This window comes from Sus scrofa, chromosome 8, assembly GCF_054392235.1.
Source record: "Sus scrofa isolate SSC_HxYL_T2T_F1_AM1 chromosome 8, Sscrofa_HxYL_maternal_Yorkshire_Landrace_v2.0, whole genome shotgun sequence".
Classification (NCBI taxonomy): Eukaryota; Metazoa; Chordata; class Mammalia; order Artiodactyla; family Suidae; genus Sus; species Sus scrofa.
This window is the reverse complement of record NC_139390.1, coordinates 105,934,893-105,962,182: the sequence shown is the minus strand read 5'-3', so window position 1 is coordinate 105,962,182 and position 27,290 is coordinate 105,934,893. Positions and strand designations below refer to the sequence as shown.

Genomic DNA, 27,290 nt, shown 5'->3' with positions numbered 1-27,290 from the left:
CTAAAGAAAGACCATTCCATCTTGTGTGTAAGAGTTTTGTTTTTTTGTTTTTGCTTTTTAGGAATGAACCAGCGGCAAATTCCCAGGTTAGGGGTCAAATCAGAGCTACAGCTTCTGGCCACAGCCACAGCAACACTAGATCCAGATCTAAGCAGCATCTGCAACCTACACCTCAGTTCACAGCAATGCCAGATCCCCGACCCATAGAGCGAGGCCAGGAGTCGAACCTGCATTCCCATGGATACAGCTGGAATCATTTCCACTGTGCCACAATGGGAATGCCTGCCTGTGTTGAGTTTTAACTTTCTCACTCAAGGACTTTTGGATATTAGCATAACTCAAATTCACTTTCAAAGGATGGCTCTTTGCCACCACTTAGTAATCAATGAATTAGCTTTTCCTGCTCAAAAGTAGAAAATAGCTCTTCAATATACTCATAAAACCATATAGGGAAAATATGTTTTATTAATATACCCAAGACCTTTATTCCCTCTTTTTAATTGTAAGGATGGATTCTCTACATAACTAGAGATATTCAAATTGTGAATTACCAAAAGAACATTAATATTGCATTTAAACAAAATAGATATTTCAAAAATTATTAGATGTTAATGATAAGGGACTAAATCAATTGTGCTACAAAATATAGCACAGTATAAAGAAATATCTCAACTTTTTACCTACTTCAATATAAAAAAATTTAGTAGCAACAAAATTTTTAAGTAAAAATAGAAAATAAAAATATTTTCATATCAAGCTGATATATCAGTGTTGAATTTTTAAAATATTCTCTATCAGTGCTTGTCTATGTACATAAATAATGATCATCATTTAGATGTAATCTCAATCATATTTTAATAAATATATTATTAACATTTTCTGCCTTCCTTTCCTTCCTTCCTTCTTTCCCTCCCTCCCCCTTCCTTCCTTCCTTCCTTTCTTCGTTCTTTCTTTTCTTCCTTTTGTTTTTTTAAAGGCTGTACCCACAGCATATGGAAGTTCCCAGGCTGGGATGGAATCAGAGCTACAGTAGCCAGCCTATGCCACAGCCACAGCAAAGTGGGATCTGAGCCAAGCCTGCAACCTACACCACAGCTCACGGCAAGACTGGATCCTTAACCCACTCATGGAAGCCAGGGATAGAACCCTCATCATCATGGATACTAGTCGGACTCATTTCTGCTAAGCCACAACAGAAACTCCCTATTATTATCATTTCAGATTTAAGAACATTTTTCAAGACCCTTTAAAAACTATACCTATAGGGAGCCCCTACTGGCTCAGTGGGCTAAGGATATAGCATTGTCACTACGGTGGTGCAGTTCACCCTTGTGGCCTGTGTTTGATCCCTGGCCCAGGAACTTCCACGTACCACTGCTGTAGCAAAAATAATCAAACAAACAACAAAAAAAATATTGCCTATAACTAAAGGTAAATAAATCTAAATTTTCTCCAAGGCTTTAATTTCTTTCAAATAAGCCATAAGGTTATGGCCACCATAAATTAGTTTAAACTAACTTAAAATTATCATTATAGCCAAACAAATGAAAAACAACAAAACCTTTGAGCGTTGTAACAATTATCCATGGCATTTTCTCTTTGCCAATTCAGTTACCTTATATTTGTATTTTTCTATATAACTATATTCTAATAAATATTTTTCACTAATATTTAGTTCCTTTGAATTTTTTTCAGACTGCCAATGACTGTGCGTGCTAGGTTTTTTCCCCTCTCAATGGATTTTTAAATTTTTTAAAATACTTTTTATTTTTATAGTCAAATCACAAAATAGTCGATAACTTGGTTAAAAAGTTTTTGGTTTTATCTTTGCTTTGTTTCTCTCTGCTTCCATCATCACCCTCTCTTATTCAAACCCACACAGTTACATATCAAAACAAACAAACAAAAAAACAACAACCCACGAAACAACAAAACCAGCCATCCATGTGGCAGGGAAAGAAGAGCAGGAGTATGGGCCTGAATCACTGTGCTGAATTATGAGCTAGCAATGCACAGGAGCTGTTTTTCCTGAATCAGTAATCTCATAGTTCAGTGATAATTCCACAGGGATCAATGAAAAAGGATGAAAGAAAAGAAAATGAAAATGTTCCTGTCATGACACCATTTTATAAGCAATATTTGAACATCTTGCAAACTTTTAAAAGAATGTTGCTCTTTGCCACTCATCAACTGTAAAACTATCCATGCAATTTGTTATTATAAAGTTTACTCCCATATTACAGAAAGATTTTTATCAATGGCTGTGGAAATTAAATCAATAAAGACTTCCAAAGGAGCGTCTATAAAATATGTCACAGAGAAGCAGCTGGGACCAATTCACTTTGTATGCATATACATATAGATGCATATCTCATTCCAAAAAACTTAAGAGAGTTCATAAAATTACATGAAATGAAGCCAACGAAGCATTTAATATACAAAAATGAGGTAAACAGAAAATAAAAGTACAAAAGGAAATTAGAGCTAAGAGTGAGAACAGTATAAAAATAATATCTATGAAAATGTACAAGGCAGATAAGTATTTTTACTTCCCCAGAGCCATTACCCCTTTCTGTTTTATGTATTTAGCCTTTCAGCTAAGATTTGCACTGGTGTCATTCTAGGTAATGAGATTGAGTAGCAATATTTTGAATGACTTATCAAAAAGAATTTTTTGATAATTGTGAAACAATTTTATATTATTCTCTGACAAAGACCTTCCTCCCTTGCTTTATGTCTTTAAATATGAAATGAGAAGTAATGTTCGGAGCCCTTGCAGTAATTTTGTGGCCATGAGGACAATAGAGATTTCAAACTTATATTGCAAAATCATAAAGCTATTACCAAAAAATATCAACCATAATATACCACAAGCTTGTTATGGGAGAAGCAGACATCTCTGTTTTAGTAAGCCATAATTAATCTAGTTTTCAGTTACTTGTTGCTGATCACATATTAATTTAAACAAACTATATTCTAATTGAAAAGTGACCACATATTTGACTTTAAGTTTTTAACATTCAACATGACCAGTTATGATGCACACTGCTTGTAAAAAAAAAAAACAATGTTTTTCAGAGTTCTTATTAATGAATATACTATATGATGTGGTGAGCAAAACCCTTCCAAAGCACAATGACATTAAGGAGAAATCTACCTTTTAAAGAATTTTGATACTTGATACAATCAGGTGAGAATAAGGGATTTATAAAGTTAATACTTAAGAGATTGTAAAGGAAAACATAACTTACTACTTTCTCCACCATCACTCAAGGGAGTCATCATTCTTGCCTGAAAGCCTTTAAAACACAAAAGCTATCAACCTATGACTCATGGTGGCAGAGTTAATTATTATCACTGTTGGGAAGCAGAGGCAAAATTTTGGCACAAACATCAGAAAATGGCCCTACACAAAAGTCACTTTTTACCATACAAGAAAGCAAATATTTCTTTTTTTCTTGATTTTTTTTAACTATATGTGCTCTAGAAATGCAAAGAAGTATATCTAAAAAGGAAGCCTCTTACATATCATTGCCACACCATGATTACCTACAGACCAGACAATGAGATTAGCCATTTTTGTCTACAAGTAAGTGGTATGCAAAAAATGTACAATTTAAGAAATTATTTGTCAACTCCAAAAATTAACATTGTTCTTATGTAAAGTCTGCTTCTTTTAATTCATGTCTGAATGTTGATGGAAGATAGATGAACTGGGAAAGTACTGATCCTTGGAATTTTTGATAGATGACTGATAACGGAAAAAATGGAAGAAGATAGAGAACTTATTTATAGATCTTTCATAGGATCATCAATTCCCTCTTGAGAATGGAAGAGTTTTAATAGTGACTAAAGAATTAGTCTTTTTAATGAAGTCTTGCAAAAGAAATGCTGTAGAAAATATGATTGTCCTTTAAATCATCCCTTTAATTACCTACTGGAAAAACAAGAGACTAACAGATTCTGGAATGTTAAAACTAGAGGGGACCAGAGAAGCCACCTAGTTCATTCTCAATATATTTTAGACAGTGAAAGAGAAGCTCGCACAAAGCTTCTACAGCTGATGTCAGAAAATGTTATGGTAATTTAAATTAACTATTTTCATATGTATATCTTTAAGACTAGATATGACATGTTTTTATCAGTCAACAAAATTGAAAGTATTGAAAACAGTATAATTTTATTTACATAATTTAATTTGAATTAGATTGTTAATGTCAGCAAAAGATTTATCAACATTTTTAACTTTATCAACATTTTTAACTTAGCCAAAACTAACTGATCCTATTTTGAGACTGCTGTTTCTTTCTTCCTTTTAAGGAACTGTCCTCAACAAAGTTTACTTCGTATTGAATGCCCTATTTGTAAGGCCATTAACTTCTTACATCTGGGATACTTTAAGTAAAAATTAAAGGATCACTAGATGGACTGCTAATTCTATGAAGGAACTCTTTAAACAAAGATATATGCTGCCAGATATGAATTAAAAGAGAGTCAATGATATATACAGGATTAAAAGAAGTGTGGGATGAGTTTGAATATAATTTCTTTACAAGTATAAAGTTACTTAAGAATTTGATATTCTTCCTTTACTCCAGGATGCTTTCTTTGAAGAGCAGAGATTCAAAGTTTATTTTCTGTTATTGCTTTCACTTGTTTCAGTAGTACTCTTTCCACCATATTTATTTTATTTACTTGTGAACTCAGCTGGGTATGAATAATTAGGCTTTTCTTTTTTCCCTTGAGTTTTCTCTTCCTCATAAACTCAATGGATAAGATTCTTCTCACACCTCTAAAAATATTATAACTGGCTGTGAATTCCATTAAACTCTAATTCTATACCGATTGTATGTCTTTAATGTCCAGGACTCTGTTTTATCTCACTTTCTTATAACTATCTTGGCTCTATAAATACAAATGAGAACGTATACAATCTACCACCAAGGAAAAGTCAGCATTCTCTCAGTCTAATCCCCTTCTCTGTTTTGAACCTTTAGACTCTTTCCCACTTCACTCTTTTTACTAAGTTAATTCAGGTCTTGCCTGTATTAGCCAAACCTTTTGTTAAACCTGTTTCCTACCTTAAAATATCATCTTATTTCCTTTAACTGTTTATGCCAATTTGTTTCAGTCTTTAACAAGAAGTAAAGTAAAAAATAAAAGGAAAATAATAGAAAAGAAAAGAGAAAGGAAATGGCTCTTCCTTATTTCCCCATTTCCTATTCGTTCTATCAAACAACTAAACTAATAAAATGCCTCTGCCTGAAATTAGCAAAGTTCTTGATGTCCAGTGTTTTTGGCTTCTTACCTGAACTTGCCTATGACATTTTGAAAAGTTAATCACCTGTCCTTTCTCTATCACTCTTTTTTCTATCATTTATTTTCGTTCAACTTCTCTCTTTCTTTAGCATCTCACTGACTACTTATTTACCTCCTTCTTATTACAAAGAGCTTATCACCTTATCAACTTTTGTCAACTTTCTCCTTCTGCCATCAAGTGTAGATTTCTCCCTACATGCTATTCTTAACTCTTTTCCTTTTCTTCCTTATCCTGTTGTTTTTAAATTCCCTATTTCCCTCCATGCTTTCAAATAGCATCTCCATGAGAATTATTTCTGTATTCTTAAAGAGAACCTCAGCTAACTAATGAACTTTCCCCTTAGACATGCTATCCTGTACTTTAAATTCACTGGCTCTTAACTGAATCCACAGTCACTGCTCTATCACATGGGATAGTGTAGCTCCAGGGATAAAGCCGAGATCTGCACCCAGACATGATTGGGCATACACCTAGCTTTGCCACAGGTGAGCTGTGAGATATTGGCCGTGATTCTTACCTGTGGGGTATTGGATATGGTTTTGTTCTGTTTTTTTAACCTTTCCTAAGACATATTTTCCCTAGTAGTAGGATGGTCATAATTGTGGTACTACTTCAAGTTTGTCTTAAAGACTGAAAAGGAGGAGAGTTCAGAGAGGTAGAAAATGAATCAGAAACTGTGGAGGAATACAAAAGCAAGTTGAGCAGAATGTCCCCCGGTTCACAAAGACAAAAGTGAGATGAGGACCTTGGGAAAGCAACTACATCTGACAAACAATTTGGTAACCTTTGGAAGTTAGTTTTTGTTTTAGCTATATTTGGTGGGATTGAGTCTGACATTTGCATGCAGTGTTTATTTTGGCTCCTAGCCCAGCCACCTATTTTATTCACCTCTGCTAATACAATAATTCAAGTTCTAAATCAAAAGAGGAAATTAGTTCAATCTCATTTCTCCAGCTTTGTAAATATACCAAAGCCATTATTTCATGTAGAACATCATGGAAATACTTTAGATTCATGTATTTATTTGTGCCATAGGTACATTTGTTTTGTAACAGTGCCGTATTTTGTGATTGCATATTTTAACTTGTTTATATTTCTTATCTCTATAAAACTGGAAACTTTTTTGACTAACAAGTTTAGAAAAGGTAAATAAATTAATGTAGTGAATTGAATATGCTATATCAGCCAACATTTTCTTGGGAAATGTTCTTAGACTATAATTGAATGAGAACAAAAAGAGTCACATTTATTCTGCGATGAAATGGATTATTTATTAAGTTTAAAAATTCTCTAAGCTATAGAAAGTTCTGTTAGAAATCATTCTGTATTCCAACATTTTCTCTCTAAATCTTTGATGTCTATCAAAGATAAATGCACCTACTATGTAGACAATATATAATAAAATATATCTAATACATATGATATATATATATATATTTGCCCATAAAGATTTTTGAATTAGTTTTAACATATACACCAACTCTTTCAAAGCTAAAAACATAATGGACTTCTATACTTTGATACAGTACAAGTGATATTTTCCTGCTTGATAAGCCAGTAACACTAATTATTTATCTTAAGCACCAAAAATTTTAAAATAGAAATTTTTTCATGGTTTATTTAAATTACCTGACAAGGGATTAATCTCCAAAGTTTATAAAAACCTCCTACAGCTCCATACCAAAAAACAAACAACCCCATCTAAAAATGGGCAGAAGATCTAAACAGACAGTTCTCCAAAGAAGACATACAGATAGCCAAAAAACACATGAAAAGATGTTCAACATCACTCATTATTAGAGAAATGCAAATCAAAATCACTATGAGGTAACACCTTACACCAGCCAGAATGGCCCTCATCAAAAAGTCTACAAACAATAAATGCTAGACAGGGTATGGAGAAAAGGGAACACTAGTACACTGTTGGTGGGAATGCAAATTGGTGCAACCACTGTGGAAAACAGTATGAAGATTCCTCAGAAAACTAAAAATAGAACTACCATTTGATCCAGCAATCCCACTCCTGGGCATCTATCCAGAGAAAACCATTATTCGAAAAGACACATTTACTCCAATGTTAATTGCAGCACTACATATGATAACCAAAACATGGAAACAACCTAAATATCCATGGACAGAGGAGTGGATAAGTAAGGTGTGGTACATATACACAACAGAATATTACTCAGCCATTAAAAGGAACAAAATACTGGCATTTTTAGCAACATGGATGGACCTAGATAAAATCATACTAAGTGAAGTCAGTCAGACAGTGAGACACCAACACCAAATGCTATCACTTACATGTGGAATCTGAAAAAAGGACAGAATGAACTTCTTTGCAGAACAGATACTGACTCTCAGACTTTGAAAAACTTATGGTTTCCAAATGAGACAGGTTGGGGGCTGGGAGGATGTGCTGGGGATGTGGGATGGAAATCCTATAAAACTGGATTGTGATGATCATTGTATTTATAAGTGTAATTTATGTGTAATAAATTCACTGAGAAAACAAATTTTTTTCGTGAATTATTTAAATTACCTGATCTAAAATTATAAGCACACATTCCTATTGTCATGCAAATTTTACTTTTTCCACTTCCTGTTAGTTTTGAAATAATTTTAAGGGTAATTATGCCATACAGGAAAATACCTGATTAAATCATTTGTCACCTATGGTTGTTTACTCTCAATTTAAAAAATGTAAAAGCTATCAAAATATTTTAATATTATTTCCCTCTTATCTTACCTTGTTTATTTATTTGTTTGTTGATTTATTTATTTTTGGCTGCACCTTTAGCATATGGGCGTTCCCAGGCCAGGGATCAAATCTGAGTCTCAGCTGTGATCCACAATGTAGCTGCAGCAATGCTGGATCCTTCAACCTGCTGTGCTAGGTCAGGGATCAAACTGGAGCTGCAGCAGAGACATCAGATCCTTAACCAATTGTACCACAGCGGGAACTCCACATTTATTAATTTTTAATTTTCTCTGACATCTGTAGAATTGTTTGGGGTTAGGAAGAGGTACTGGACTACATGATCTCTAAGGTCTTTTTTGGTTTTGTCATTTTATCGCCCTACATAGTTCAGTTCTTGCATCAAGTAGATATAATGCTTTTACTTAATCCAGTTTTTTCCTCTGTAATTTAACATTTCCTTAACAAAGACCTAACAGATCTCTGGTGTTTTTAACTTTTAGCTAAAGTTAAAAGTTAGCTAATTCTTAGAGATCAAGATTTTTTTTTTAGCTTCTGAATCCTTTAAATATAATTTATTTGATGCCCACCAGGCACTAGAGCTGAAGGACTAGAGCTGAGTGACTGCACTCTTGGAAACAGAATGGATGGGCTCAAAAGTCAAGTTGCAATTTTTTTTTTCCTAGTTTAATGGGACCCTGAGAAGGTTCTAAAGAGCAAAGTTTGAAAATCACAGAGAAAAAAACATTTACTTTTTAAAAAAGCAATGTGTCTCTTTTTGTCCAAATACACACTCCTTTTAGAATGAAGAGAGAGCTGATGTCGTCAAATGATGCTAAGTCCAATGACAGGTTTCAAAGGAGAGAGCAAAAAAAGAGATTCTATATCAAGAAAATGATCAAGAAACAGTGGGAATTTCATAGTTACTGTTATTATGTTCTTTGATTTCTACCAATTATTTTTTAGATCCTTTTCCTATGCTATTATTCAACCTCTCTTTTGAAGTTCAGTTACAGAGCATTCTTCATCTTCCTCAAGACCAAGACTGCCACCCCTGTTATACAATCTCAAATTATATAAAAATGTTTTTTTAATTTTAGTGTAACTTTTGATATATTGCAGGAATATATGGTAAACCCTCATACCTTATATGCACACTAATGATCTAGGTAACTGTAAACATACAAGAAATAGAACTAGGTCTACCAACAGGAGAAATAGACCCTTAACCTTATCTTCCAAACCTGGAGAAATCATTTGCCAACTGCTAATCTAATTCCTTCATTGAGCTTTGTATTTCAGTCTGTAATGATTTACCTTCTCAAGTCCAATTTGGTTCTTTAACAAAGCTAATGGTCATTTTTCATAGGCTCCAATTATCTGTTCATCGTTGTTATTCCATCTTTTACTTCTTTAAGCCTAGTCTTATTTATTTACTTATTTATTTTGCTTTTAAGGACTGCACCTGCAGCATATGGAGGTTTCCAGGCTAGGGGTCTAATTGGAGCTGTAGCTGCCGGCCTCCACCACAGCCACAGCAACACAGGATCTGAGCCATGTCTGTGACCTACACCATTGGTCATGGCAATGCCGGATCCTTAACCCACTGAGTGAGGCCAGGGATCAAACCTGTATCCTCATGGATGCTAGTCAGATTCGTTAACCTCTGAGCCACGACGGGAACTCCAAGCCTAGTCATATTTAGTGCTGGTTATATTTTGCATCATCTTCAGAAGGGGGGGAAATCTAGTGTTTATTCTACCCATTGCTTTGTGTGCCAGTTCATTACTTGGTACTAATCAATTTATCTCCACTACATCTCCTTTGGGATGCATTCCTCTACAATAAACTTTGGTCTGCTTTTGCAAACAGTTAGGGTTTGGCATCAACCCAGGAAAACTTTACTCCCTTTCTCATCAGAGGGGCCCACATCAATAGGGATTTCCAAACTCAACTCCCTACCAAAACATTGGTCCAAGGATTATTGTAACAATTGCACCTATGGCCTGGCCATTACTAACATCTGCCTTAGAGAAATTCTTTCTCTCTTTCCACAATTATATGCCTCAGCTCCAAGTGTCTGGAGGAAAAAAGTGGCAAAGTGACAAAGTTTTTTTTTCCTTTTTTTTTTTTTTAAATCTCCTCTACCTTTTGCAAATCTAGATTTATTTATTTATTTTTTTATAATCTAGTTTTCTTGAAGCAGAAGATTTCTTAGGCCATTTAAACCAACATAATGTCTGAAAGGATATAATCTATTTCATGGTCTATGTCTTTTAAATATGTATATTTGATGGAGAAATTGCTTCTTACATTCAGGTGGGGAATTCCAATGTGACATTTTTATACGCTTTTATCTGAAACTAAACTATATTTTGAAAATATTTTAAAAATTATTTCTAAATGAAATTAATTTTCTTTCACAAGCAGTTTATTCTCCCTGCTTCGTCCATTTTATTAGCTCTGCCACTAGATTTTTGCGACTTTCCATACTAATGACTCAGATCTCTTACATTGGCTATTGAGATTTGAAAATATACAAAGTAGAATTATATTTCTTTATGAATCTATTGGAGACTAACTCATCCTAAAATGTCCCTTTCTTCTCACAAAGAAAATAATTTTATATCCCAAAACAAGTAATGACTTTCTGAACTTATTCAGATCATTTACTGTGTTTTAAACATGATTCTCATAGTTCTACTTATTGGAAACTGTTTGACTAGTTGATTTTGGAGGCTTGATATAAGCACTCTTGGAACAGTAAGTGGGTCACATCATTCTAAAAGTTGCCTAATAAAATGCATGCCACTTGACCATAATTTGACTTGATTTTAGATCAGAGAGTTCAGGAGGGGACTGACCTTACTATTCTCAGGTTATGCCAAATTTTAGTTAAATCTTAAAAAGCAACATTCATTTGAAGAATTTAGACAACTCTATTAAATGATAGGGTAATATACACTAAAATTGCTTTCAACCTATAGCAACCTATGGAATAATTCAATGAAAAAGCTATCAAATCAGAAGCTAACAGTTTATTACAAGATATAACAACAACATAAATTAAGGCTTAATTAAATAAAACACATGACTAAGAATTTGGTTTTTTTTTTTTCTGTGACCCCAGTGAGTAAACTAAGTGGCCTTAACATAATTTTTTAAGTACCAGCAACTTCAAGTTTGATAAGATGTCAAATGCTTTAGCCTGGAATTTATTAAGGAAAACACCTTGACTAGGATGCAAGCCATCACAGATGAACCCATACAGTCCAAAGAAGAAAATCTGTTATGAATCTTCAGAAGAAGAAGAAATTAATAGAGGATCAAGGTTATCATGCTTTAAGTGTTTTATAAATAGATGGGTTCCAAAGTAAAAGGAGAATGTCACAAATTTGGTAACAAAAGTGACATTGGTCTAGACACAAGAAGCTAAGGAAATCATGAATGCATCAGAATCACTTTGGTGGCAAATAACCTGAAATCCAATTTAGAATGGCTTATGAGCTGAAAGGGGATCTAGCATATTGATTCTCATAAATTTAGCAACTCAGCAGTATTGTTAACGATCTGATATCTTTCAACTTTGCCTGTGGGGACAAAAGTTTTAACCTCAGTCAGGGCTCTTTTATGGCCACAGGAGGCCTGCAAAGATTGATAACCATGGCCAAGTGCTTCCTTGATAATATCTAAAGAGGGCAAGCAGGGAGAGAAGTTCCTGGTAGTTGTCTTAAAAACTAATCACTTCAATTGAATCTGTTGATCCATCCCTGAATTCAATACTGTGGGAGGAAGATGGATTTTGCTAAATGACTTGAACCAATCAGGGTCCACCTCTGGTGTTGAAAGTATAGTCATAGACTCTACACAGTGAGAAAAGAATGCAAGACTCAATGGGATATAGGGAATATTTGGCAGAAGAAGAGAAGACAATTTAGGGGAATATAAACAACAGGTATCTACCAAGCACAGAAGAGAAGAATGGGTCAGAGTGAAAATTTTCCCCAACGTGTACCTGTATTAAAGCCTCAGTCCCCACTTCACTTTGTTGTATTTGCTTCTCTCCTGCAGAATGGTTACATAGTTCAGTTAAAAGATGATCTGAAGCCCAGGTGTGAGTTCAAAGCCAGGCTCCACTGCTTATTAGCCACATAAACTTGGGCAAATTATTTAATTTCCCTGTGCTTCAGTTTCCTCAACTTATATTGTATGTAATGATAGTAGCTACCTATTATGCAGCTTTTATGAGTTAATCTGTATAAATTATTTAGAACAATGCTGACTGTATAATAATTATTAAATCAAACCCAGTGACTGCTGTAGGAGGTAAGATTTTAACATATATATGGTTGTGTATATATGTATGTATATAATATAGATTACAGAATGTAAATTAATACTGAAAGCATCTCTCAAAATTCTTGCATTTTTTTCCTGAGCATTTTTTTTCAGTTTTTTTGTCTTTGTTTTAGTACCTCAGTCCATCTAATTTATCTTATGTTGATATAAGATTACTTCTTAATATACAATGTTCCCAATCACCCATCTTCCATTTCCAGAATTGCTTAGTAATTAAAGTCTGTTGACCAGGTATGACCATATACGTTAGCATAACTGACCCCATGTTGGGTGTGCTAAGTTCCTGCTGTCCTTCCACTGACCCTACCTAGGGTTGTACTGTGCAGTAAATCTCCTCTCTGTCATCAAGGGCTTTGTAGTTAATAGATATTGTTTAATGAGCGTTAGGTCCAGGTGGCCTGTATGCTCTGTTAGTCCCCAAACAATGATGAAGACCTTTCCAGACGTATTCCTGGGGTCCGTGAGACTAGTTACTCATTCATAAATCTTGACTTAGGAATGCACTTCCTGTTTCTAAGCACATACCCACATAAACTAGCTTAACCATAAAATTGTCCCAGTGGCTCCTCCATGGTGAGGAGTGCAGCTGTGAGTGCTTCCAAATTGTCCACCGGATTCTACCCTGTAAGTTACCCCGTAATAAACAGATCTGTTGATTATATGGAGCTGCCTGTCTCATCTGCCAGCCTCAAGACTCCTTCTCAGTTCAGTGGGCACTTTTCATTTCCTCTGTCCTCCAAAATCATCTAGTATTCAAGATCTTTTATAAAGAAAACCTACATCTTTATATGTTCAAGTTTGACTAATTGCTTTCCCCAGAGTCACACATTTTTTGGACTCCTGGTCATTTTGCGTGTGTGTCTCTTTTCCCATCGTTATCCTTTTTCTAAGTCTACCTTCAATAACACCTCCTCTGTAAAGAATTTCCATATTTATGACAACCAGATGTGCCCTAGAAGTTATCTTTAATAGACTTTCAGTGACAGAACTAGCATTTTCCATTCTCTCTCAAACATTCACCTAATGCCTTTGTAGCACCCAATGCACAAGCCCAAGTTTGCAGAGCTGGTTTATGTGTTTTGAGTTCATTGTCTTTGTTTATCCAAATAGTGAAATTACATTTGTTATTGTAATTATGAGATTAAAATTTTTATTTTTAGAATTTGTTTATTTTTTTGACTGCGTCTGCAGGACATGGAAGGGATTGAACCCGTGTCACAGCAGTGACAATGCTGGATCCTTAACCTCCAGTGCCACAGGAGAACTCCTTAAATTACTTTTTAATTGATTAAATTCACATGTAAAAATAAGGACTTTATATTTACAAAAAATTTGTTGAGTTTTTTGAAAGTAAATGAAAATACTACTATTGGATTAAATGTTGAGGATGGAATTTAAGAAACCAGGAAAACGAAATAAAATCTGGAGGTATTCTGCACTCAGATTGTTTCATTAGCATTTTAGAAATGATTGTGGAATAGCAATAAAAATTATAGTGACTATTATTTATATAAGAAAGATCTTGTAAAACAGGAATAGGACAGCTCTACTCAGATAAAAGTCCTGCACTCTATATTAAAATATAAACAAATTAGTTTTCCTTTTCCTGTTAAAATTTGAATTTAAGTGCCATGTGAATACATATTTTTCAAATAAGTCCTTGCTTTAAAGATATCCACTTTCTGGAGTTCCCGTTGTGGCGCAGTGGTTAATGAATCCGACTAGAAACCATGAGTTGTGGGTTCTATCCCTGGCCTTGCTCAGTGGATTAACGATCCGGCGTTGCAGTGAGCTGTGGTGTAGGTTGCAGACGTGGCTCAGATCCCGCATTGCTGTGGCTGGGGCGTAGGCCAGTGGGCTATAGCTCTGATTGGACCCCTAGCCTGGGAACCTCCATATGCTGCAGGAAGCAGCCCAGATATCCACTTTCTGTACTAATTACTCAAATGAATCACCAGAATTTATATTATTACATACATGTTATATTGGCATACTTTATTTCTTAAATATTCAGGAGCTGGTAATATCAAAACAAAGTATTTCTTCCTTAAATATATTGAGATTTCATTGAAGAGAAATACAAACACAATTACAAAACATTAAATGCTAATGATGATTTTCATAAACTAGTATTGCTCTGTGAGTATCAATCTCTCCTCCAAAATGCAATTTCTTACAGGGCAACATTGTTTTTACTTCATATTCTACCAAAAAAAGGTTGCTGGATGGATGAACTGAACTCAATTTGAGATAAGTTAACTAAGTTGAGAAGAGTTTATAACATCTAAAGAGCTGCACCAAAAATGGTAGAGGTTTTATTTTAAATATAGTCGCAAAAAGTATAAAGCAAGGAAAGTAATCTACTGGGACATGTAGCATCTAAATAGAGTCATATAAACTATTGTAATTTTATTACAATCTGAGCTTCTAGGAAAAGTTAAGCAATTCATCTGTGATCATTGATCAAGACAAAAATAGGCGAAGAATAGAGTTACAAATCTCTGTATTTGTTTTAATTTTTTAAGGATATTTAATGTGCTAATATTGAATTCCTCTAACAAATGTGGCTTTTAAAGATAATATAAAATTTTGCAAGCTGTTTTATCATATGGACTAGTACCCATTAAAAAGAATGAATTTCTGTGATGTGATGTGCAGTAAAGAGATACTAATTTCCATATGTTGATTTATTCTCAGTCAGCTATAAATTTTGTTACTTTTTTTTTTTTTTTTTTTTTTGCCCTGGCATGCAGAGGCTTGATGTAGGATGTCAGTTCCCAGACTAGGGATTGAACCTGGGCTGCAGGGATGAAAGCATAGTGTCTAACCACTAGACCACTAGGGAACTCCCTCAACTTTAAATTTTGATCAGGGATTAGAAGGATCCATCCTCTGCTCTTTAAAGTGTGCAAAAGCTGACAGAGATTGCTTGAACTAAACAGAAAAAAAAGAAAGAAAAAAAGACTAAATTTAAAATTTGTTTATATTGTCAATATTTTATTTTACTTTAAAAGATGAATTTTAAGTAGAATGCTATCAGAAAAGCAAAATAGCAAAACATATCTATTTTAAGTACTGCCAAAGGAAGTAAAAATAAAGTATGTGCTGACATTACACTTAAAACTTTATTTTAAAAATATTTATAGTGCTTATCATGTTGCGAGTGATTAATAATTATGAAAAAAAATAAAATAGTGTGTAACCATAATTTTTATAGAAGACAGTAAAAGGGCTTGAAGTTAATCAACACTTGGTCCTATCTGTAGGGTAGGCATACACACATGCTGCCATTCCCACAACACAGTGTTTTTGTAATCCAGTATAGCCACTGAGTTTTAGCAAGCCATAAAAATCATCTGCTTTTACTTTACCTGTTAAATATACACTGTTTGAAGATTTTCAAACTTTTGAGTGCCAAGCAATTTTCATAAATGGTAGCCAACTGAATTAATCAGACATCTTAAATTTTATGTCAGGGATTGATGTAGACAAAGTTCTGAATGCATTCTGGAGTTCCCGTCGTGGTGCAGTGGTTAACGAATCCAACTAGGAACCATGAGGTTGTGGGTTCCATCTCTGGCCTTGCTCAGTGGGTTAAGGATCCGGCGTTGCTATGAGCTGTGGTGTAGGTCGCAGATGCGGCTCGGATCCCCTGTTGCTGTGGCTCCGGCATAGGCTGGCAGCTACAGCTCCGATTGGACCCCTAGCCTGGGAACCTCCATATGCCGCGGGAGCGGCCCAAGAAATGGCAAAAAGACAAAAAAATAAATAAAAAAGTTCTGAATGCATTTCACTTGGCAGCAACACAGTTGTTTTCCCTTATTTATTTATTTTTTGGCCATACCCTTGGCACATGGAGGTTCCTGGGCCAAGGAATGAACCCAAACCAAGCTGTAACCAGAGTCACAGCAGTGACAGCACTGGATCCTTAACCCCTTGAGCCACAAGGGAACTCCAGTAGTTCTCCCTCATTAGGATGATATTGTCCAACACCTCCAGTGGATGCCTAAACCCATGAGAGTACCAAACCCTATATAAGTATGTTTTTTCCTATTCATGCATACATATGACAGTTTATTTTATAGATTAGTCACAGTAAGAGGCTAAGAACAAAAACTAATAATAAAATAGAATTACACTGTTACAGAAGTTATGTAAATGTGCCCTGTCTCTCAAAATATTATATTGTAGAAATTTAATGCTTTTTCCATCTTAATGAAGTGCTTATCACTCACTGTGGCCTTAACTTTTGCGGTTTAAAGTGGGACAGCAAAACTAGCATGAATTACTTTCTCTTTCTTCACAGTTTTACAGATAGAAGATTCGTTCTGACTGTAGACCTTAGCAACCTCAGCATATGGCTATTTGTCTTTCCTTATTCTCAGACTTACATGTTTTTACTTTAAGTCTTCTCTTGGGCATATCCAAATTGGCCAGCATCGCTATTCTTGCACTTTGGGGTCATCATTAAGTAAAATAGGGGTCACTTGAACACTTGGTCCCATGACAGTTGATCAGATAACTGAGATGCCTACTTAGTGACTAATGGGCAAGATACAGTGGACAAAGAGATGATTCATGGCTCAGGTGGGACAGTTCTTGAGATTGCAACATACTGCTCAGAATGGTACACAATCTAAAACTTATGAATTGTTTATTTCTGGAATTTTCCATTTACTATTTCAGAATGAGGTTGACTGTGAAACCTTGGAAAATCAAACTAGGGATAAAGGGGACTATTGTATAACTTACTGTGCAAAGCAAGCATAATATTCCCCAGGACAGCCTCAGACACATTGTGTTTAATAGGGAATGTAGGCGATTAATGATCATGTATTTTCATTATCATCAGAAACTCTCTAAAATCAAGGATTCGGGTCATAGAGAGCAGGCACTGGATTTACTTCTTGTATTAGCTGATCATGCTGCCACGACAAAATACCATATAAAAGTTTGTTTTGGGGAGTTCCCATCGTGGCACAGTGGTTAACGAATCTGACTAAGAACCATGAGGTTGCAGGTTTGATCCCTGGCCTTGCTCAGTGGGTTAAGGATCCAGCGTTGCTGTGAGCTGTGGTGTAGGTGGCAGACACAGCTCGGATCCCCTGTTGCTGTGGCTCTGGCATAGGCTGGTGGCTACAGCTTTGATTAGACCCCTAGCCTGGGAACCTTCATATGCCGCAGGAACAGCCCTGGAAAAGGCAAAAGGACAAAAAAAAAAAAAAAAAAAAGGTTTGTTTTCACATGGTTCTGGAGGCCAGAAATCCATAATCAGGGGGCAAGCATGATTAGTTTCTGGTGAGAGCGCTCTTCTTGGCTTACAGACTGCTGCCATTTTATAGGATGAAAGAGAAGGATCCCTCTTTTCGTTTCTTTTTTTCCCCTCCACATCTGCTGCATATGGAGGTTCCCAGGCCAGGGATTAAACCCGCACCTCAACAGTAACTTGAGCCTCTGTGCTGGTAACACCAGCTCCTTAACCTACTACACCACAGGGGGAACTCCTCTTTTTCACTTCTTATGAGACCACCAATCCTACTGGATTAGGACCCCATCCTTATGCCTCATTTAACCTTAAATTACCTCCTAAAAGTCCTCTTGGCAAATAAGTTATATTGGGGTTAAAGCTTTAGCATATGGATTTGACAGGGAGTAGAGTGGGAGGGGCACAATTCAGTCCATTATACTTTCCTTTCCTTCTTATCTATCTTCTTCTCCAAACAAAACCCACACTGGACTCAGATGAGATTATTAGATCAATTATTATTCTGATTAATCAAGGACAATACTATGTAAGATAAGCACAGATAGGTTTATTTCACTTTCAAATCTAAGGGGAAAAAATGATATCCATTGAGTTTCTTTCTCTTTCTCCGGTGCCACCTCCTTTCCTATCATCTCCTTTTTCAAGCACCTTTGTCCAGGACTCTATCTAGTTAGCGTTCACACTCCAGATAGGAAGAAATATTCCTCAGCAGATCTGAAAAGAATTTTCAGTTCAAACATCTCAGGTGTTAGCCCTGTGAACAGGGGTTATGGTTAGTGTTCAGATTCTAGTTCAATCACCTGACCAATTAAATCTATGGTCTTCCCCGTTCCCTGAGTAGGAAGCCCATCTCACCTGGGCAAGTCTCAGATGAAGAAACAAATTATTCCTGTTAGTGTGATTTTGACCATACCCTTTAAGAAGAATTGATTTGGAGAAGTATTTGACTTTCTTGGCCATGATAGGTGTAAAGTGTCAACTCTAGTTATTTCTTCTTCATTTCATTTAACCCTCTTAATAGAAGGGTGGGTGGAGTCTGGTTTATCTTAATCTGCTGGTGGATCTAGGATTGGCTTCTTTGTCTTTTGTTCTGCCTGTCTCCTTAAGTGCTCTATAATTTCTACTTTTTTCCTCTGCATTTTCTTTTACATTTTGAGGATAGTTAAAATATATATTTTTCACCATTTGCCAAAGAGAAATTTTCTTATTAGGGAGTGAGAAAACAACGGATTACTTCATTGTACATCAAAGTGACTTTTCTTAGTTGAGAAAACTTAGGGGACACTCCTATTTAATTCTCTCTTGTCCCTATCATATAAGCTACACCATCATCTTATTTAAAGGGATTATAAACTTTGATGGAATTGTTTTAATACCTTTTTAAGACATTCCTGGCTTCTTTCCCATCAACCAATTTGAATATAGTTCCCCAAGTTATCTTTTTAAAAGATAGCTTGACTATGTTACTTGCCTACTCAAAGAGTATTCAGTGAATCTCATCATTTTCAAGATTAAGTCACTATTTGAACCTTTGAAATAGCTTGGTGAGGTTCATTTCTCCAATTAACAGATGATTAAACTGATGGATGGAGAAATTAGGTAACCTAGCAAAGCTCACAGAGCCAGTGAACCGCAGGGGAAGGATTTAAACCTAGATGTCTCATCCCCTTTGCCAAGTAGTGTAGCTATCAGCAAATACTAGCTTTCTAGAACTGATGTGGGTCCCCGGGAGCCCAACCTTGAGAAATTAACTCTTCTGGCTACTTAAAATGACCTTCTCTTGCCTACTGTTTCAGGTTTGGAATAACTTTGGCAAAAAAGTGCAGTCAGGACAATTGTGAATACTTAGTTTCCTTACAGGCTCAGTTTTAGCTTCTTAGGCAAAATCAGAGTTTTGCTGATCTGTGTGAGTCATGTGCTTCTATTTAAGGAGTCTTGAATTCAGCTGAAGTGTGAAGCACGATGCATGAGGGAGGTGGTTAGAAACATCTCTTTGTCTTCGATTCAAAGCACACCAGTCTGCCCAGATCTGGTCTCTGCAGTTAGGGGACCAGACAGGGAGAAGACATAGCCAAATTCTCAGTATTATTGTGTGTAACATAAACAATTTGGTAGGGGGGGATTAATTAATCAAAGTTGAGATAAATCATTGTCACACACACTTTTGAGACTAGTGGGGGAATAATTACATTATTTCCATTTCTAACTTTGTATCTTTACTATATAAATTTTATCACAAAATTCAATACTGTTCTTGAATCCAATCTTCTATTACCAATAAAATGAGTTTCTTTATGCAGCTTGTGAAGTCTATTACTAATAGTAAAAACACATCAGAAACAATTGTTATTAAAATAAGTTCCTAAATTGGGAACTAGTTTGCATTCTGCTTTTAAGTCTGATATTTTTCACTACTTTTAGAAACCCTCAAACACAGGTCCATATACTCGAGAGATATTTATTCTTTCTCTGCAACCTCATCATAGCCATTGATTGTTGTAAATTAAATTGGTAGCTATAAACTATACACTTGCAGTTCACTCTTGGCTCAGTGGGTTAAGGATCCGTCTTTGTCACTGCTGTGGCTCTGGTGACGGCTTTAGGGAGGCTTTGATCCCTGGACTGGGAAATTCTACATGCCACAGGTATGGCCAAAAAATAAATAAATAAATAAATAAACTATAAACTCAAGAATTTTTGATAATTTAAAAAATAACTTTTCTGAAATGTATAAGTGGCCACTAGCAGGCAGAATCTGGATGTTGCTCTGTAATGAGTGCACTTAATAAATCCTTTTATCTCTGATGACGGCTGATGCAATTGAGGATGGAGACTTGGTGGCACTCAATTTCACAGGCTCTGATCCTTAATTTTCTGTGTTGAGAGATTAAAATTTGTTGGTGTAATCAGAATGTACCTGGATTTCAAGTCCTAAATAAACTAACAAAACTTGATCATGACTGATACATGTATCAAAATTCCAATAAAATGTGTACTTCAACTCCTTGACAAGGCTTAAAGGCTAATATACACTATCCATGCCATTCCCTTCTTGGAAAGCAAACTAGAAATCAAAAGATAGCCGGGGTAGTGGTAGTGAGAAAAGGAGAGAGTTAAATTGCCCAGAACAAGAAATGAATAGAAATGTAACAGGCATAAGCATGACAAAGCGAGAGTACTTAAGAAAGTTCAAGTTATTACAATGGATGGTACTAATTATATAAATCCTGCTCTATTGTCGATTAAACAGAATTTCCTACACAGCTATAACTTTTGTTTTTTTGTGTGTTTGTTTGGTTTGGGTTGGTTTGGTCTTACACATGAGGAAATGTGCTTGGATCTAACTAGCAGTGAATACAACCAATTTATACATTGTGGACTCCGGATCATGAGAGCTTCTCTTTTCCTGTCCACTTTGAATGTTGTGTCTTGTTTATTTTAATAACGAAATGGAATCACCCATATCTAAAATTAAACTAAAGAAGAATTTGTTCTACTGATTTGTATTTAAAAAGTGTGACAATATTATTTAATTTGGACCACTACACGAGCAGATTCTCTTCACTGCTCTTACCCTTTCTGTTTCCCATTGTCAGACAATTTTACCCTTTCTGTTTCTATGATGTGATTAATTTGTGAATATTTCTAAAACACCTTATTTATTCAAAACCGATGCTTTTTCACTCTTTAGATCTAGAAATACATCTAACTTAAAACCAAGCATGTGTGTTATTCATGCTCAGACTGCCTTATCAGAAACACCCTATTTTCAGACTGTCAGGATACTACACCAAATATGTTATTTGCTCCATTGCCTAGCTGCGTTAAGCAGTAAAGAACACTTGATTTGGCTGAGGCAGCTGGTGATATGAATGCAATGTTAACAACTATCATGGCTATAAAAAAAAGATAAAGTTCATAACTGTGACCATAACCTCGGTCTAATAAAATAAAACAAAATAAGGCCAATTATAGTGTGTTTATTGCCATCTGTTACTAAATACTTCATTTAGATGATTCTGGAACAGCTTCATAGCCTTCACACTGAGCTGGCTATCTATGAAATGCAAAACTCGGAGGAATTACAGAAAACATTAAGGAATTCACATAACAAATCCAAATCTTCTATGTTCGGACATGCTCTATTTTCAATTTATGACCTCTGAATTTTCCGTGAATGTGATTTCTATCTTAGTGAGAGGCCAGCAAGAGTTTGTGGATGATCATTTGCTCTATTCTACATTTACATAGGGCCTGTGACCTTTACACAAACAATTTAAGCATAGCTGTTCTTCATCAATCATCTTTGAAGAAGCCCTCTCCCTCTAGTTTATGGAGAATAAAATTTAAACAAAGGCAGTATGCAACATATTATGGCACTGAGCTGGAATAGACCAAAACAATGTATTTTGTGCCCCCAGGAATAATGGTTCACCAAGCCAACAGGAGTAGATAGTGACACACCCTTCACAAGGGAGCCTCCAGACATTGCTGGATAAGAAACAAGACTGCTGAATTTTGCCCTGTCATTTAAAGAGCAATAGAGATGGAATAAAGAAAAGAGACTAATTTCTTCCCACCGTGAATCTGAGTACTCCCCCACCCTTGCTCTGAACGCTTTGCAATGGGCCTCATTCATCCCCCACTGCTGTATAATACATGAGTAAAATGAGCATATTATTTAACATCCAAGACAGGACACTTTCAAGTGTCAAAAGATGGGCACTATTAATAATTACAATGGGGTGACAAAACTGTTGATGCCATAGGCATAAGATGGATGACATTCTATTTTAAATCATTTTAGATTCCATCTTCCTTATTTTAAGCCTAACATTTATTCATTTTACCCCCTAGTGAGCTTCCATTTATCCTTCTTTCCCAAATAGAAACTATGATAAAATATGGAATTTATTATTGTTGTTCTGAAGAGTATTGTTTATTAAGTACCCAGGCATTGAAGAATAGTGAAAATAAAAATGGTTGTCATACTTTGCTTTATTTAAATTTCTGATTAAAATAAATATGCAGGTATGTGTGTATATATCTATGTATATCTATGCATGTATATGTATACACACATTAGATATATATACATATATCGCCGCATAATTTTTCTCTCTTGTATAGATGTCACTGCTTAACAAAATATATTTTTTTCATTTGCTAAATGCCATTTATGCTCATTATTAACCTTTTCAAAAACAACACTCAAACTAAATAATTTATTGGAATTTAGGAGTCAACCAGGGATATTATCACAGAAAGAGACATGAAATATTTATTTGCTTTTAAATTAGAATATATGGTTTGAAATGGGGCAGGAAAATACCCAGTTGATAGCTCTAGAACCCCATGGGAAAAACAAGAAACAAATGAACAAGCGAACAAACAACAGAAGCCCTGTTGCTACAACTGGAAACAAGGGCAGAAGAGTAGTAGGATAAAATTTAATTCAATTCTGAGCAATTTGACTTTAAAAATTAGTACTTTAATTTTCCCTAATTAAGGACATGATCAGCCCCAAACTAAGGTAGATCTGTTTGCATGTATGAGATAAATGGCTATGGCTTTAGAGAGGGGATGCTATGGGGCCTGAGGACAGCAAGGTTAGACTAATCTTTTATCCTGTGTTGTCAAATCTAAATCTGCTTGCAATTTTACCTTAGTCACATTTTTATTTTTGGCTGCACTGCTGGCATGCAGAAATTTCTGGGACAGGGATCGAACCTGAGCCATAGCAATGACAATGTCAGATTCTTAACCTTAATCTGCTTAGCCACTAGGGAACTCTGTATTTACATTTATTTTTGAAATTCACATTTTTAAAGCTATATTCAAAATAATTCATAACTCAGAATTCCCCAGTGGCCTAGTGGTCAAGGACTTGCCATTGTTACTGCTGTGGCATAGGGTGGATGGATCCCTAGCCCCAGAATTTCTGCATACTGTGTCATGGCCAAAAATAAAAATAATAATAAATAAAATAATTCAAATCTCTGTAAGAAATCCTTGGTCTCAATTTGTGTGTCTATATTACTGTTATCATTTTTAAATTCACCTTATTAGAGGTAGAAGCAAAAACTTTCCAGTAGGCATAGAATGTAAAGCTGGAAAGACTTAAAGATATAATTAAATTTATTCCCCTCAAGTTAGTGGTGAAAAAAATCAAGTCCAGAAAATTTAATGGATTTGCCCAAAGCCACAGAAATAGTTAATGGCAGGGCAGGAAATAGATTCCAAGTCTCTGGAATCCTAATACAATTATCTCCCCAGTATATCATGATGCTTCATGTTGCCCTCATGTGTCTGTCCTAAAAGATGCCTCATCTTTCTCTATCTTTGAATTTCTGAGGGTTTATTTTCTTAGCCCCCAGAAAGTCGTGCATTTTATGAAATACCCGAGAAACAACATACTTCTCTATTATATATATAAACATATATAAAATATTTGTAAACTATGATAAAGTATATAATAAGACACATAATCATAAATGTATGTTTAAATGTATATATATGTTACATAGTCTCTATTTTTATACACATACATACACTATAACCACTGTTAATCTTATATGATAAGAGCTCCTAGCATTCTTTTTGAATTTAAAATAATCTAAGTTATGTTTTCATTACATCTTTTTTTTTTTTTTTTTTTTTTTTGGTTTTTTGCTTTTATAGGACCTTATGTATGGCATATGGAAGTTCCCAGGCTAGGGGTTGAGTTTCAGCTGCAGCTACTGGCCTACACCACAGCCACAGCAATGCAGGATCCGAGCTGCATCTGCAACCTACACCACAGCTCATGGCAATGCTGGATCCTTAACCCACTGAGTGAGGCCAGGGATTGAACCTGCATCCTCATGGATACTGGTTGGATTAATTACTGTTAGCCACAATGGGAACTCCCTTTTTATTACATCTTGTAAAATATATCTGGTCAACAGATTTGTTTTACTTTTAATTTATTCATTAATTCATTCATTCAACAAAATTACAGAGCTCTTGTTATGTGCCAGTCTTCTGGGTACTAGAGAAAAGACAATTTAAAAAAAAAAAAAAAAAAAACAATAGGAGTTCCTGCTGTGGTGAAATGGCATCTGCCCCATCCCTGCAGCACCAGGGTACAGGTTTGATACCTGGCCCAGCACAGGAGGTTAAAGGATCCGGTGTCATAGCAGCTACCATGTAGGTTGCATCTGTGGCTTGGATCTGACCCCCTGGCCCAGGAACTCCATATGCTGTGAGGCAGCCAAAATTTAAAAAAATAAAAAATAAAAAACTTTAAAAAGTAAAATGTTTAAAAATAAAATAAAAAGGTAATAATTACATATCTATTCTTAAAGAATTTGCATTCTATTTTTTTCCTCTCAATTTCTCAGGGGAAGAGTATTTTCCTTTCAAAAACACCCTGAAGAATAAAAACATAGTGACTTAAATCATGAAGTAAAAACAGATAGTTTGCAGGGTTTTTCAGAGTGCACTTAAGTGCTACATTAGACTTAATAAGAGCCAACTTACTTTGAATTTTTAAACTTTTCAATATCATTTTCATTTTATTAGAAGACTTTTTAAAAATTTTAATTAAAAAGTCATATGTTTAAAATCCTACGAATAATTAATAAGTCTCAGAATCTTCTAACCCTATTAGTCCTATGTCTACTTCTGCATGTTGAAAATAAGTTACACATTCTTCCAAGTTCTTTTATCATTGTGCGCAAGGGGATATCTTGATCATAAACTGTTTCATTTAAAATTTTTCTATATATGCTGCAAAATTTTCTACTTAAAATGTTATGTAAGTGAAAATTCTCACAACTGTAGGTTCTTACAAACTGTAGTCAATCTATTAGGCATTATCAAAACTTATAAAATATCATTGTCTGACAAGAGAAAACAGTCTTTTGGTTTAATTTAGATTTTTTAAGTGAATAAGGTTGAATACATTTTCATATGCCAATTGGTGACTGGTACTATTATTTCTTGCTTTTGGTAATCATCCATTTTCCCATTTTAAAAAATAGGAATCATGGGTTTGAAGAAAATGCCACTTCACAATTTCCCAAGCCTGATAGTGATTCTATATCACACTCATCTTATTAAAATTAATTACTGAATTATTAAATTAATATTAAAATAAAGACTAAATTTTATCAAGTATAAAATGATAATTTTTAGCAATAGAAATAGATTTAACTATCCTTTAATATTTTCATGCGTTTGCCTTGTAATACCATTTTTGTCTGTCACAAAGCAGACTGACTCACGATAGGAGTTTATAGTTGATACCATGACACCTTGAGATGATGAGGCTGTCAAAACTCTTTCATAGAGCTTACTGACTTGAGAAGGTAAAGAAAGTACTGGGAGCCATTTCCAAGCTTTTTTTTTTTTAAAAAAAAAAATTCAAGTACTTAATATTAGTACTAACTAGCCTAGGAACAATAGTTCAAAGTATTATTAAAGTTTTTGGTTTTGTATACATCTGCTACATTCAAGGTGTGAAAAATGCCTTAAAAATAAATTATGTGCATTGAAAGCAATGTCCACTCTGCACACATATTTTCACACAATGGTAGAAAATAAGCAAAAAACAATTTTTTAACACTTCAAAAAAGAAAAAAATCCCTGATCCTCAGAGAGAGTGGGGAGAGACAATTTTTCCTACTGAGTCCAAGGCAAATAAGTATCTCAAAGGCATGGACACCTTGGAAATTTCCCACTTTGTGCAGTGGGTTAAGAATCTGACTGCAGCAACTCAGGTCACTGTGGAGGTGTGGGTTCGGCTCCGTGGGTTAAAAGATCTGGTATAGTAGGTCACAGCTGCGGCTTGGCTTCAGTCCCTGGCCCTGGGGACTTCCATATGCCATAAAATTAAAAAAAATCATTGACACTTTTTGCATTATCAATGTGAAAAAAATTAGTTTAAAATATTTGTGCATGACAATAATATGCTTAAAGGTAAATACCTAGCATTACCTTGGAAAATGACCCTTTCTGCTTACTTATTCACTCATTCATTCTTTCCTTAGATATCACTTTTTCCTATAAGTCCTTCATTCACCCACACAAATATAATAATTACCATGATAATACTAGCTAACACAGGTTTATCCTGTGGCAGATACTGTTACAAACTGTTAATATAGTGTGTTTTTAGTGTATAAATATATGCTGTAAAATAAGCATTAAAACAAGTAGTGTCCAAAATTTTTAGCAACCAAAACATATTCTGATACCCTATGGTCATTTTAGAGAAATGCTTTGATGAATAATAATTTTCCTTTATGTAGACCTAAATTTTTAACTTTTGATTCTAAAGTTATTTATTACTGAATATATCACAGATGTTTAAGAAGCACTCCCTGACAAAAAATTAAAGAACATTTCATTGGGAAAAGGTTTACATCCTAGATCCACCAGTATTTTTAGTGTGTTCAAGTGCTAGACACTTAAGTCTTCTATAAAAAGAAGAGCTTTGATTTGTGTGATGTCTTCTCTCAAAGTTGTTACTATGGAGAGCACTAGCTCCTGGAATCAGTGGAGGGAGGCCATTTGAAAATTGGTTGGTTCTTGGGAGACTGATATTCACGGCATCCCTCTTCTGCCAGGCTGAGTACAACAAGAGGAAATATGATAGCACCAGA

The 27,290-nt window shown here is 35.0% G+C and overlaps 2 long non-coding RNA genes across 6 annotated transcripts in view; one reads left to right on the top strand and one right to left on the bottom strand.

Moving 5' to 3' along the window:
- The window catches only part of LOC146400965 (uncharacterized), a 79,910-nt gene extending 77,999 nt beyond the window's left edge, over positions 1-1,911 (top strand). The window contains exon 4 of the long non-coding RNA XR_014813082.1: positions 62-1,911. This is a non-coding gene — a long non-coding RNA (uncharacterized LOC146400965). The remainder of the gene's footprint in view (positions 1-61) is intronic.
- LOC106504728 (uncharacterized) overlaps positions 1-27,290 on the bottom strand; it is a 689,957-nt gene that overhangs the window by 504,393 nt on the left and 158,274 nt on the right. The window lies entirely within an intron of this gene.